This window comes from Ranitomeya variabilis, chromosome 2 (assembly GCF_051348905.1).
Source record: "Ranitomeya variabilis isolate aRanVar5 chromosome 2, aRanVar5.hap1, whole genome shotgun sequence".
Lineage (NCBI taxonomy): Eukaryota > Metazoa > Chordata > Amphibia > Anura > Dendrobatidae > Ranitomeya > Ranitomeya variabilis.
The window spans coordinates 861,400,781-861,413,412 of record NC_135233.1 but is presented as its reverse complement, the minus strand read 5'-3'; positions in this window follow the sequence as shown (position 1 = coordinate 861,413,412).

Below are 12,632 nucleotides of genomic sequence, written 5' to 3'. Positions count from 1 at the left end.
CCTGTTTGTTGCACGTTAGTATATGGGAGGGGGAAAACTTTTCAAGATGGGTGGTGACCATGGCGGCCATTTTGAAGTTGGCCATTTTGGATCCAACTTTATTTTTTCCAATGGGAAGAGGGTCATTGAGAATTTCACAAGAAAAACAATGGTGTGCTTGGTTTTAACATATCTTTATTCTTTTATGAGTTATTTACAAGTTTCTCTTTGTTTATAGCCAGTGACATGTCGCAGAGTTTAACACGTGAGGAGTGGATAGAAATTGTGTTGATGTCTGGTGAACGCAGTACCCGGGTCATTGCAGCAGATTTCAATGCAAGATGCCCTACGCAAGCAAACTGTCACCATTCCCATGTTATTTAGGTGTATCCATATAAATGGCCCACCCAAAAAGTTTGCCTTATCACTTAACATAATGTTCTGTGTAAACTGAGGGTCCTGTTCCAATTTTTGTTTTGCCTTATCTGCAAATTCAGCGAGCCGATCTAGGTCATCCTCGTTGAGATGCTGCAGCAGTTGGATTTTGTAAGGGTGCCATTTTTTAGTTTAAATCTCCCATGATCACTATGTTGTACTTTTTTGAAAAAAAAAACTGATATAAAAAGAGTTCTGTCCAGGTGGCCTACAGTAAACACCTACAACAGTGTCCTTTCTGTTCTTCTCACCTTGTTTTCTTACCTAAACAGTTTCTACAGAGCTACCATTCTCTGAAGCTTGGATCAGTGTGGAGATATATGCTTTCCTAACATACACTGCATCACCTCCTCCCCTTGTTAAGCCTGTTTCTTATACATAAATTGTAGCCTTCAAGGTTTGTATTGCAATAATGTGTATCATCCCACAATGTTTCAGTGATGCCTATGACATCATATCTCTCTTCCTGTGTTAACAGCTCCAATTCTCCTTGTTTGTGTTCCATGCTCTGTGCATTTGTATACACACATTTTAGTTTGTAGTCAATTTCTCTTGCTCCTTTATTTTCTTTCAGAATTTGTTGTCTTTGGTCTATATTTCCACTTCTAACAGCAGGGTTCTAAAATAATTCATTAACTGCTTCTTTTTCCTGGCCGTGTATTTCCCATTAAATATTGCTCTAGTTTAAAGCTCTCCTGATCAGTGTAGCAAGACATCTTCCAAATATGTTTTCCTATTTCATAAGATGCAGCCCATCTCTAGCAAGGAGTCCATCATAAAGTTAATTCACTCCATGGTCAAGAAACCCTAAACATTGCAGATGGCACCATCGACGTAGCCGATGTTCACCTGTAGAATCCTATTAAATCTCCTTATTCCATGTCCATCCGCTATGAGGATGGATGAGAAGACAACTTGCGCTCTCATTTCCTTCACTTTCTGGCATAGGTCTTCAAAGTCTCTGTATATAGTTCCAGGTACTTTTTTGCTTTGTCTTTTGTTCCTACTTGCATTAGTAGCACTAAAGAGTCTTGTCACCCTATCATACACATCATTGATTTGGGAACCCGAAAGACAGCACACTTCTGATGAGATGATATCTGGTCGGCAGAAAGCAGCTTGTGTTCCTCTCAGTAGGGAATCTCCCACAACCACCACTCACCTTTTCTGCTTCATGACAGTGCTTCTTCTTTCCCTTCAAGAGTCTACTGATTGCTTACTGGAGTGTTCTTTGTCGGCAAAGCACTTTTTATATGTATAGCTTCGTAGTTTGTGAAAGCCTGATAGCGGTTCTTCAGCTGTATGGATGCTGACTGCCTCCTCATTTTACTGCTTTTTCGAGCCACATGCTTCAATTTCTCTTCAGCCGTAAGTGCATTGAAAGGTGCTTAATTTTAAACATTCTGAATTGTTATTTCTACTCTGTCATTTGATTCTGCAGGAATGCTGAAAAAGTTCTTCAATTGCAGCATTCCTTATCTTCTTTGATGATCTTCACTGTAGCTATTCTCTCCTGAAGACGTTGGACCTTTTTCTCTAACACAGTCACATACTTGCATTTCTGGCACATAAAGTTTATCCTTTCCTCTCCCAAGACTGTAAACATATAGCACACATTGCAACTCACCATATAGGTTATCTTCCTCTCCATGTTCAGCAAAATGAATTGTTGAACTGTTATTAAGATTCCTGGTTTGAAGACTTCCTTCAGACTCAATGCGACTCTTCACTCTTCCCAGAATACAGAAATGTGCACACTACCTTCCTCGAGCTTCAATTCCTTGTTTGATGATATCCTTCAGGCAGCTCGATCCAGCTACACTCAAAGATCTTCAGATTCGCGGCGACTCTTCTCTCTTCCCAGAATTCATGTTAAATATGCAAATTACTTTCCTGGAGCTTCGATTCTTGGTTTGTCCAGGACTATTAGATATTTTTTTATTATTGTCCTAAGAAATAAAAGGCTGTTGTGCACAGTGCCGAGAACTGCCGGCATAGAGCAGTCATAGACTGCCACTGATGGCGATTCTGTTGCTTTTGCTGAAACCAGCAGCTGTTTTTCTCCCACTGTAGTCTATTGACAGGGTGTAACTGCCGATGTCATGCGGATGGACAACCGTCTCACTGCTAACTGCGGGAAGACGACTGTCAATTAGCACAATGTCTCTAGTCATGACCCGTCGACAGAGCTGCCCAGAAGAGAAAGAGCTGTTCTGTTGAAGTGAAGCAACAGAATCACCATCAGGACCAGCCAGTGACCACTGTGAGCCAACGCTGGACACAACACTTAGTCAGCAACTACCTTCTTATTAGTTTTTAGGCCCATAGAAAAAAAATAATATAGTCCTGGATATCCCCTTTAATGATCAGTATGGTGGTATTTGCTGGTAATATTTCCTGATCATGGTATGGTGTTATTTGTTCCTTTCAGGTGGCAATATTGGTAAATATACTAATAAGTCTTGGTACAGTAGATTGATTTTTTTCAGTAACAGGCCATTGGTAATAATAAGACAATATGTAGTGGTAATGGTCATGGTGTGGTGGTACTATTTTTTCTCTGTATAGTGGTATTGTTGATAGTAATATTGGTCTTAGTATAGCGAACTTCAGTAAGAGTGTGGCAATAATATTTCTCATTTGGTATGACTGTACTATTTAGACGTATTACTCAGAAAATTAATTTATCGCCTTGTTTTCTGTAGAAGCACTCTATTATATTAGTGTTATATTTTTTTATGTGGTGTGAACATAAGCTTCTGGGCCCATGCATGATGGTGGGGAGGTGTCCAGGTTCAAATTTTGCCCTGCGGCCCATAGGAGTCTACTTATACCAATGCTGTTAATTGTGCACCACATAAATTGTATGCAATTATATGCCTGTGCATCTGCATACTTATGTCATTAATTCCAAATACAGTATACCATGCTGTATAGTTTTTATCTGGATCCCTATGCATTGAAAAGCAAAGTTAAGAAAGGTATAGTGACATATATTTACCATACATTTATTGAATAGGCTGTTATGTGGAAAGAGAATTTGAATTGCATGATTGCCAATTATAAAGAAACTAGATGGTGGCCCGATTCTAATGCATCGGGTATTCTAGAATATGCTATTGCCCAGCCACGTAGTATATTGCCCAGCCACGTAGTATATTGCCCAGCCACGTAGTATATTGCCCAGCCACATAGTATATAGCCCAGCCACATAGTATATAGCACAGCCACATTGTATATTGCCCTGCCACATAGGATATTGCCCAGCCATATAGGATATTGCCCAGCAACATAGTATACTGGCCAGCCACATAGTATACTGGCCAGCCACATAGTATACTGCCCAGCCACATAGTATAGTGCCCAGCCACATAGTATAGTGCCCAGCCACATAGTATACTGCCCAGCCACATAGTATACTGCCCAGCCACGTAGTATACTGCCCAGTCACGTAATATATTGGCCAGCCACATAGTATATTGCCCAGCCACATAGTATACTGCCCAGCCACGTAGTATATTGGCCAGCCACATAGTATATTGCCCAGTCACGTAGTATATTGCCAAGTCACGTAGTATATTGCCCAGCCACATAGTATATTTCCCAGCCACGTAGTGTAGTGCCCAGCCACATAGTATACTGCCCAGTCACGTAGTATAGTGTCCAGCCCCATAGTATACTGCCCAGTCACGTAGTATATTGCCCAGCCACGTAGTATGCATCCTATCCCTGTTAAAAAAAAGAATTAAAATAAAAAATAGTTATATACTCACCTTCCGGAGCCTCAGGATCGAAGCAGCAGGTTACTGATGCTCGTCGCGCGCTCCGGTCTGAAGATTGCATTGTGGTCTCGCGAGATGATGACGTAGCGGTCTTGCGAGACCGCACGTCATCATCTCACGAGATCGCAGCATAGACCGGTTACCGGAGCGTCGCGAGCAGGGAAGGCCTGTTGTGGATCCGAGGGGCCGACGGATGGTGAGTATATAACGATTTTTTTTATTATTATTATTTTTAACATTAGATATTTTTACTATTGACGCCGCATAGGCAGCATCAATAGTAAAACGTTGGTCACACAGGGTTAATAGCAGCGTTAACCGACCGCGGCATAGCACGGTCGGTTAACGCTGCCATTAATCCTGTGTGAGCGCTGACTGGAGGGGAGTACGGAGCGGGCACTGACTGCGGGGAGGAAGGAGCGGCCATTTTCTTCCGGACTGTGCCCGTCGCTGATTGGTCGCGGCAGCCATGACAGGCACCTGGCGAGACCAATCAGCGAATGAATAACCGTGACAGACAGAAGGACAGACAGACGGAAGTGACCCTTAGACAATTATATAGTAAATGGATTTGTTTAGACCTGTTATAACTATAATGCTCCACAAGGTGGTGCAAGGATCTAGGCAGAAAGGCATATTTCTGTTACAAGTGTCATTGCTCTATGGTAACAGAACAGTGTTCAAATTCAGCAGGGCAAGCTTAGACAGTCAGAAATGAGCCAGATTTCACAAAGTGGTTCAAGCTGTTTGATAAATGTCATTCATCTAAAAACTATTTAGCATAAGTTTACATCACCTAATAGTTTTTTCACTTTGTGGCAGAATTTTAGCGCATTCTTTGGCCCCACAATGTCATGGCCTTTTTACAGGCATACTGACATATTTAACTTATAAAATCTCCTATGATGTCTTTCAAAGACTTACTAAATGTATATTAAATAAATGCAGGTATGTTTTTCAGGGGTTCCCAACCTTTCTTACATTGAGAGCCACATTCTGCTCAGACAGAGTTGCCACATCCCAGAGACCCCACTTTTACTACTCTCTTCCCAAGTATCGCCATGCAGGGGTGCATGGCCATGACACGGGAGAGAGAAGACGAGCAGATCTGAGCTCTCCCCGGCATCTAACAAATACTGGGCTCCGGCCTTGATAATGACAGTTTTGAGTATCTTTACAGCTCGAGGAGGCACCCTAGAGCTGGTAGGACAGATTTGAGCCCACGCGTGCCCCGGGGCTCGGAGCCTGGAAGTGCGGCCCACGTGCAGGCCTGAGGCAGTGTAATGGGTTACAATGAACAGTATCGGTATCTAACCCCTTTGCAAGAACATTCGGGGCCGAAAAAGCCTACGCGAAACCAATAAATTTCATTCAACTTCACAATTGTGTTCCACTTGTGTTCTTCACCAAAAAATTACATTTGGTATCTTTATGTTTGAGAAAGGAAGGAGGGCACTCACCGATCTGAAGCTTGACTTTGCTTTGTTAAATGTTCATTAAAACATCATGGCCGGGAGGGTAAACAAGGAGCTCCTGTGAGCAGTGTGAAGACGACAGCTGTTTCGCGCTCTCACTGCGCTTCCATATACCGATACCATATAATGATATGCAGTGAGAGCGCGAAACAGCTGTCGTCTTCACACTGCTCACAGGAGCTCCTTGTTTACTCTCCCGGCCATGATGTTTTAATGAACATTTAATAAAGCAAAGTCAAGCTTCAGATCGGTGAGTGCCCTCCTTCCTTTCTTATGCAATGCACTGATTTTCATGTGATTTCTGGAGGAGCACCCGGTAGCTTGTGGTGGAATTTGGACCGCTTTTCTGCATGAAAGCACTTGATGTGCACAGAGGCTGAAGGTCTCCAAGTGGAAGGTAGTGCCGTCCCTCTTTTTTCTTTTTTTTCTTTTTCTTTTGTCAAAGAAATCTATGCTTGAAGCATTATATGTGGGAAAAGGTTGAAAAGTTGCAGGGGGCCAAATATTTTCACAAGGCACTGTATTTGCAGGAGTCTGTGATTATACTGACACATAGTAGTCAGTAAATGTATGACATATGTATGTGCTCTGATTTATAATTCTCATATGTTGACAAGAACAAGGCCCAGCCATCTAGTTTTGGTGGCCAGGACATCATCAGAGAAAGCAGCGGCAACTGTGCTAGCAGTGCAGCTTTAGTCGGAAATGCAGTTGTTAGGGAAGACTAAGCAATATGTGCAGGTCACTCACCATGTGGCAGCTTATTGCGTGGGCTGATGCTCTCACGACCGGCGCGAGATGGTCGAGGGAGTCTCCAAACGGAGTAAACCTGCACAGGAAGGATGCTGAAGAACTGAAAAGTACGGTCCATCCTGGAAGCGAGCTTAGTGACACAGAGAGAATGAAAGGGACAGAGGAAGAGTTGCATGATGTGAAAACTGCTGATGTTGGAATGAATATAGATATGCTCTGTACAAAGATCAGTAAAGTTGTTTATTTGAAAGCTGATTTGGACTGTGGCTCATTTTGTGAAAAAACGTACTGAGGAAGCCTCCAGAAACATACAGAGGGCCCTGACGGTGCAGGTGATGAAGCCACAGGTATGCAGAGCTTTGGACAGTGCGTGCGTGTGATGAGAGGTCAGGGCGCGCTAACGCAAACGCTCTTAGCCACGACTACCGCCCTGCACTTCCCTCACACTGGCGGTGTGCTGGATGTGTCCGGACCGGCAGGACACTTGAATTAACCGGCCAGTGATTCACCCACCGATCACTTACTGGGTGAGTTTAAGATGGCGAGAGGACTGAGGGAAGTACTTGTGAGCTGGAAATGAGCTGGAAGTTGGAGAGCGGACCCCCTGGAGTCGCGTGGTTGTTGGCGGTGGATGTGGAGCTGGCGTGCAGTGGCCATTTTGGGGATCTCCCTGGTGTGTGGCAGAGGTATCTGGACCGGAGGAGAGATACTAGGGCTCAGGCACAATATCTGGAAGCAGCAAAGGAGAGTGGTTGGCTGATTGATTTGACTGTGGCAGAGATACGGGGGGGGGGGGCTTGCAAACTGAGGGGTTTGAGGAGGTCTGGGCCCCCTCCCTCCCACGCTGTTTGGAGTGTATTCCTGATGCAGATGGGAGAACTTGGTCTTTGTGGTAAAATCTTCTACACTTGCATTCTGCAGCATGTTGCTGCCACCTACTGTTCTTTGTTGGAACTGTGCATGTTGCACATATTCTACAGCAAAACTGAATATGGAAATGACTTTTTGACCCTCTAAATATTAATATCCAAACCACTGACATTATCCTGTAACTACATACTGAATAGCCAGGTAGAAAACATTTTCTGATATCACATATATCTTTTGGGGACAGCGCTATGAGTCCTAGAAAATCACAATCTGCAGCTGAAAAACTAAAGACCTATGCTAGAGGGAATAACTCGACGACAACTCAGAGACCCTCTAATAAAATATCTCAAGGGTAGACATCAATGACGCAAGAACCAGATGATATGGATTCAGAGCCCACTTTGAAGCAGGTATCTACAGAACTGCTAACTGCCATCCAAAGTTGTACAGCCTCCCTAACTGGGAAAATTGAAGAGGTTAAAAGTGATTTAGGCCTCCTTCACAATGACATGTCAAATCTGGGAGAGAAAGTCCGACAGGCGGAAGATGGAATCTCGAGTCTGGAAGACCAAACAGCAGCCTTGCCAGAACGTATGCGAGTAATTGAACAAAAGATGGAAATGTGCATACAAAAAAATGATGATTTAGAGAATAGACTGAGGCAAAACAATAGCTGTATAATTGGATTGCCTGAAAGGGCAGAAGGGAACAATCCCAGTGAATATGTGGAAAAATGAATCCACAATTTATTTCCAGGAGCCACCTTTTCTGCGGCATATGTGATGGAGAAGGCACACCGTGTGCCTGAAAAGCCGAATCACCTGGGGGCTCCACCAAGACCCCTATTGGCCAGATTCCTCAAATGGAAAGACAGTGACTGTATCCTACAAATGTCACTGTAATGCTATTTCCGGATTTTCCAGCCGACTTGCAGAAACAAAGAGCTTCATTCATATCAATTAAGGCTACTTTCACATTTGCGTTTTAATCTGCAGCGTTTAATCCGCAAACGCAAGGACACGAAAAACGCAAGAAAACGCATGTAAACGCAGCGTTTTAAAACCGCTTACGGTTACCGCATGCGTCATTAAAACGCTGCGTTTACATGCTTTTGCTTGCGTTTTCCATGCGTTTGCGTTTTTTGTGCGCATGTTGAAAAAAGTTACAGGAGAAAAATCTAGATCACAAGAAACAGCCAATGGGACTACAGAGGGCGTGTATTATGGGAAATCTATATATAGACCCTAGGACAGCTGAAATCTTCAGATTTTGCTCCTGTATCCTGTGACAAGATGGATCTTCACATGGATAGCTTTTACTTCAAACTGGATCTGAGCATCAAGATTTTTCTGGCATGTGCGTTTGCTTGGGAGCAACACCGAATCTGTGAAAGACAGAGGACACGGCGTAGTCGGTTTTGGCAACACCCCATAGTAGAACTGCGGGAGAGCCGTGGTGCATATCACACCCTGTATGGTGAGCTCAATGAGAACCCAGACAAATTCCCAGAATATACAAGGATGTCACAAGACTCTTTCCGGGATTTGCTTGATCGTGTCCAAGGAGCCATCCGGAGACAGGACACACAGCTCCGTAGAGCCATTCCACCAGAGGAACGTCTCCTGGTTACCTTAAGGTACGTAATAATTCTAAACAAAAGCTAGCCATAATTTTTGCAGGTCTGACATGTATTTTTGGCATTTTTGTAAATTATTTATTCTTTCTACAGATTTCTAGCAACTGGAGAGAGCTTGTCATCCCTTCATTTCCAGTACCGCCTTGGAATTTCCACGCTGTCCGGAATTGTTTTTGACACCTGCCGGGCTTTATGGACCATTCTCTGTGAGGAATTTATACCCATACCCATGGAGGACATGTGGAAAGAAATTGCTGACAAATTTTGGACCGTTTGTGATTTTCCCAACTGTTTGGGTGTGGTGGATGGGAAGCACATCCGGATTATCAAACCAGCCAGAACGGGATCACAGTTCTTCAACTACAAGAAATATTTTTCAGTAGTTCTCATGGCAATAGCCGATGCGGACTGTCGCTTCATTGCTGTGGACATTGGTGCTTTTGGCCGTGGCAACGATTCATAGACTTTTAAAAACTCTGATATGGGCCGACGTGTTTATGGCAAAAATTTTAATTTCCCACAGCCACGACCACTCCCCTACACTCAAGGCCCACCACTGCCATTTGTAATGGTTGGGGATGAGGCCTTTCAGATGAGTGAAAATCTCCTGAAGCCCTATTCAAGTCGGGACTTGAACCGCACAAAACGGATCTATAACTACAGGCTTGCCAGGGCCCGCAGAACAGTAGAGTGTGCCTTTGGGATTATGGTGTCCAAATGGCGCATTCTAGCAACTGCCATAAATCTAAAAATGGAGACAGTGGATGAGGTGGTTAAAGCCTGTGTGGTTCTCCACAATTTCATTCTGGCTAAGGAGCGATCCACTATAGAACTTGATGAACCTGTTGCAAACCCTTTGCCTGATTACCGTCATCACCCGCTGCGGTCAACAGTTGAAGTAGGCCACATGCGGAACCAATTTGCTGCCTTTTTTGATTCTGACATTGGGCGTGTGCCATGGCAGGACAATATGGTGTAAAATGTACTGGTGGCTTCGGGTCTGTAAAGTTATGTTTGAAATGTTAATGTTTTTTCTAATAAAATAATTGTGTTTTATTTTCTTCACCATGTCTTCTATCTATTTCCTTAACAAACCACTTAGGGTTTTTGAGCTTAGGTTGTTGACGTCATTGCATCCTGTCTTGGTTCACCAGTAGCTATTTGCCGCAGACTGTATAGACGATGGCTGTTGGGTGTCGCTGTATTTGTCCAGTACTTAACATCAGTATTTGTAAGCCAAAACCAGGAGTGGTAGTTAAATGCTTAGTGGTGCATATGTGTTTATTGAAATTTTCCTCTCATAGTTCCACTCCAGGTTTTGGCTTACAAATAGTGCTGTAAAATACTGAGCAAATACTGAGAGTGTGACGGCAGCCTACACCACAGATCTATAGTCATCAAGTCAGGTGTCAGAACTAATGAATTCATGATGCTAATTGCTCTTGAATTCATTTTTCCTGACACTTGTCCGGGTGAGTATAGATATGCCATGTATGACGTACATTGTCCCTTCACTTTCTGTTAAATATATATGTAATGTACCAAGAAGATAAAATGGAGGTAATACAATGCATTTCTCAAATCAGCAGGTCAGGGGTCATAAATAATGTTTCTGATAAGACACGACCTGTTGAGTATAGTTGTGCTGTGTATTACCACCATTTTGTCTTCTGTGTGCGACCAAAAGTCACGGAGTAAACAGAAAGAAGTGTTTTTGGAGAAAATACAAGTGATATTTTTGGGGTCAACCTCATATCTCTCAACCAAACACACACCAAGCTTCAGTGTTCTGCTAAGTAAGTACTGGAGGTTGGAGGTGGCCCCCAAAAAAGTGTTCGACGCATTTTTTGTTATTGGCGCACGGTGTGTGGTGACAGCGGCGAAATACCCAATTAACCAAACCTTATTGGGGCCAAACACAGGTTTATTAAACACAAACAAACAAAAAAAAATTAACTGCGCCTGCTTGGGGTTGAGTGCCGATATTGTGGGGTGTCAAGTTGTGAGGTCTGGCTTATTGTAGCCGACATAGGGGTGGCAGGAGAAGGCGCTATAAAACTGCTGGGGTCAGGAAATTCAGGGATTGGGCTAGACACATGAGAGGGCTGAGACACACTGGAAGGGTGAGACAAACCAGACATTACAGACACATTGGGAGGTGTGTTGTGGATTCTGTTTGTGGGCTCCCTCTGGTGGTTACTGCTGGTACTGGGTGACTTTGGTGGGTTGCGGCCTTTGGTTTCCACCTGTCCATCAGAGGCTGGGTGTTTCCTATTTTACCTGGCCTTTCTGTCATTCCCTTGCCGGCTATCAATGTATTCAGATGTGCTCTGTTTGGTTCCTGCCTACCTGCTCCCAGATCTTTCAGGATAAGCTAAGTGCTGATTTTCAGTTGTTTGGTTTTTTTGTCCAGCTTGCTTATTATGTCTCTATGCTAGCTGGTAGCTCTAGTGGACTGAGTTTCTCCCCATGTGCCATGAGTTGGCACATGGGTTCTTGTAATCTCAGGATGGTTTTTTTTTTATTAGGGTTTTTTGCTGACCGCTCAGTCCCCTTTTGTATCTTTCTGCTTTCTAGTTTACAGCGGGCCTCAATTTGCTAAAGCTATATATATCATCTCTATGTGTGTGCCTTCCTCTCATTTCACCGTCAATACATGTGAGGGGGCAACTATATCTTTTGGGGTTCATTCCTCTGGAGGCAAGTGAGGTCTTATTTTCTCTGCAGTACTAGTTAGCTCTTAGGCTGGTGCGTGGCGTCTAGAACCAACGTAGGCACGCTCCCTGGCTATCTCTAGTTGCATTTGTCAGGCGTAGGGCAGCGGTCAGCCCAGGTTCCATCACCCTAGAGCTCGTCCGTTATTACTTTGTACTTTGCTTGTCCTGTGCTATCCCTAGCCATTGGGGATTCATGACAGAGGTGAGGGGGGAGGGATAGCTATGGTTTTTTTTTTATTTGTTTTGCCTTTCCCTTTCTTTGGTTGGTGCGGGTTCGTTGTTGTGGTGGCAGGGAACACCAGGGCAGGGTCCGGCAACGGCAGTCTTGTGGTGGTGGCGGGGAACGTCAGGGCAGGGTCCGGCAACGGCAGTCTTGTGGTGGCGGGGAATGCCAGGCCAGGGTCCGGCAACGGCAGTCTTGTGGTGGTGGCGGGGAACGCCAGGCCAGGGTCCTGCGGCGGCAGTCTTGTGGTGGTGGCGGGGAACGCCAGGCCAGGGTCCTGCGGCGGCACTCTTGTGGTGGTGGTGGAGAACGCCAGGCCAGGGTCCTGCGGGGGCAGCATGGTGGTGGCAGTGGAGGAGGCCCAAGCGGGAGCAGTTGTCATGGTGGTGGCGATGGGCTGACCCACTGCACTGGGCATGGTGGTGGTGCTATAATACGGTACGGCAGTGTTTGGAATGGAGGTGGCCGTGCAGTGGTATGCAGCAGATGTCGGCATTGACGTAAAGCGTGACAGTGTGGGCACTGGTGGAAATGCGCCCACTGTCTGCTGAAAATACCGACTCTGCTGCATAGCCTGCACGTAAGCAGCATTGCAGGCCTGCATAACAGTAATCTGGAGCTCGGGACTAAGGTGTTCCGACATGCCCTGTTCTATCTGATTAAAAAAATGATGTGCTGGCTTCTGGAGGTCGGCTTTCACTTGGGCAAGGGCTGTGGTAACCTCCTGGATACGTGTGACATATGACTAATGGCAATATCCAG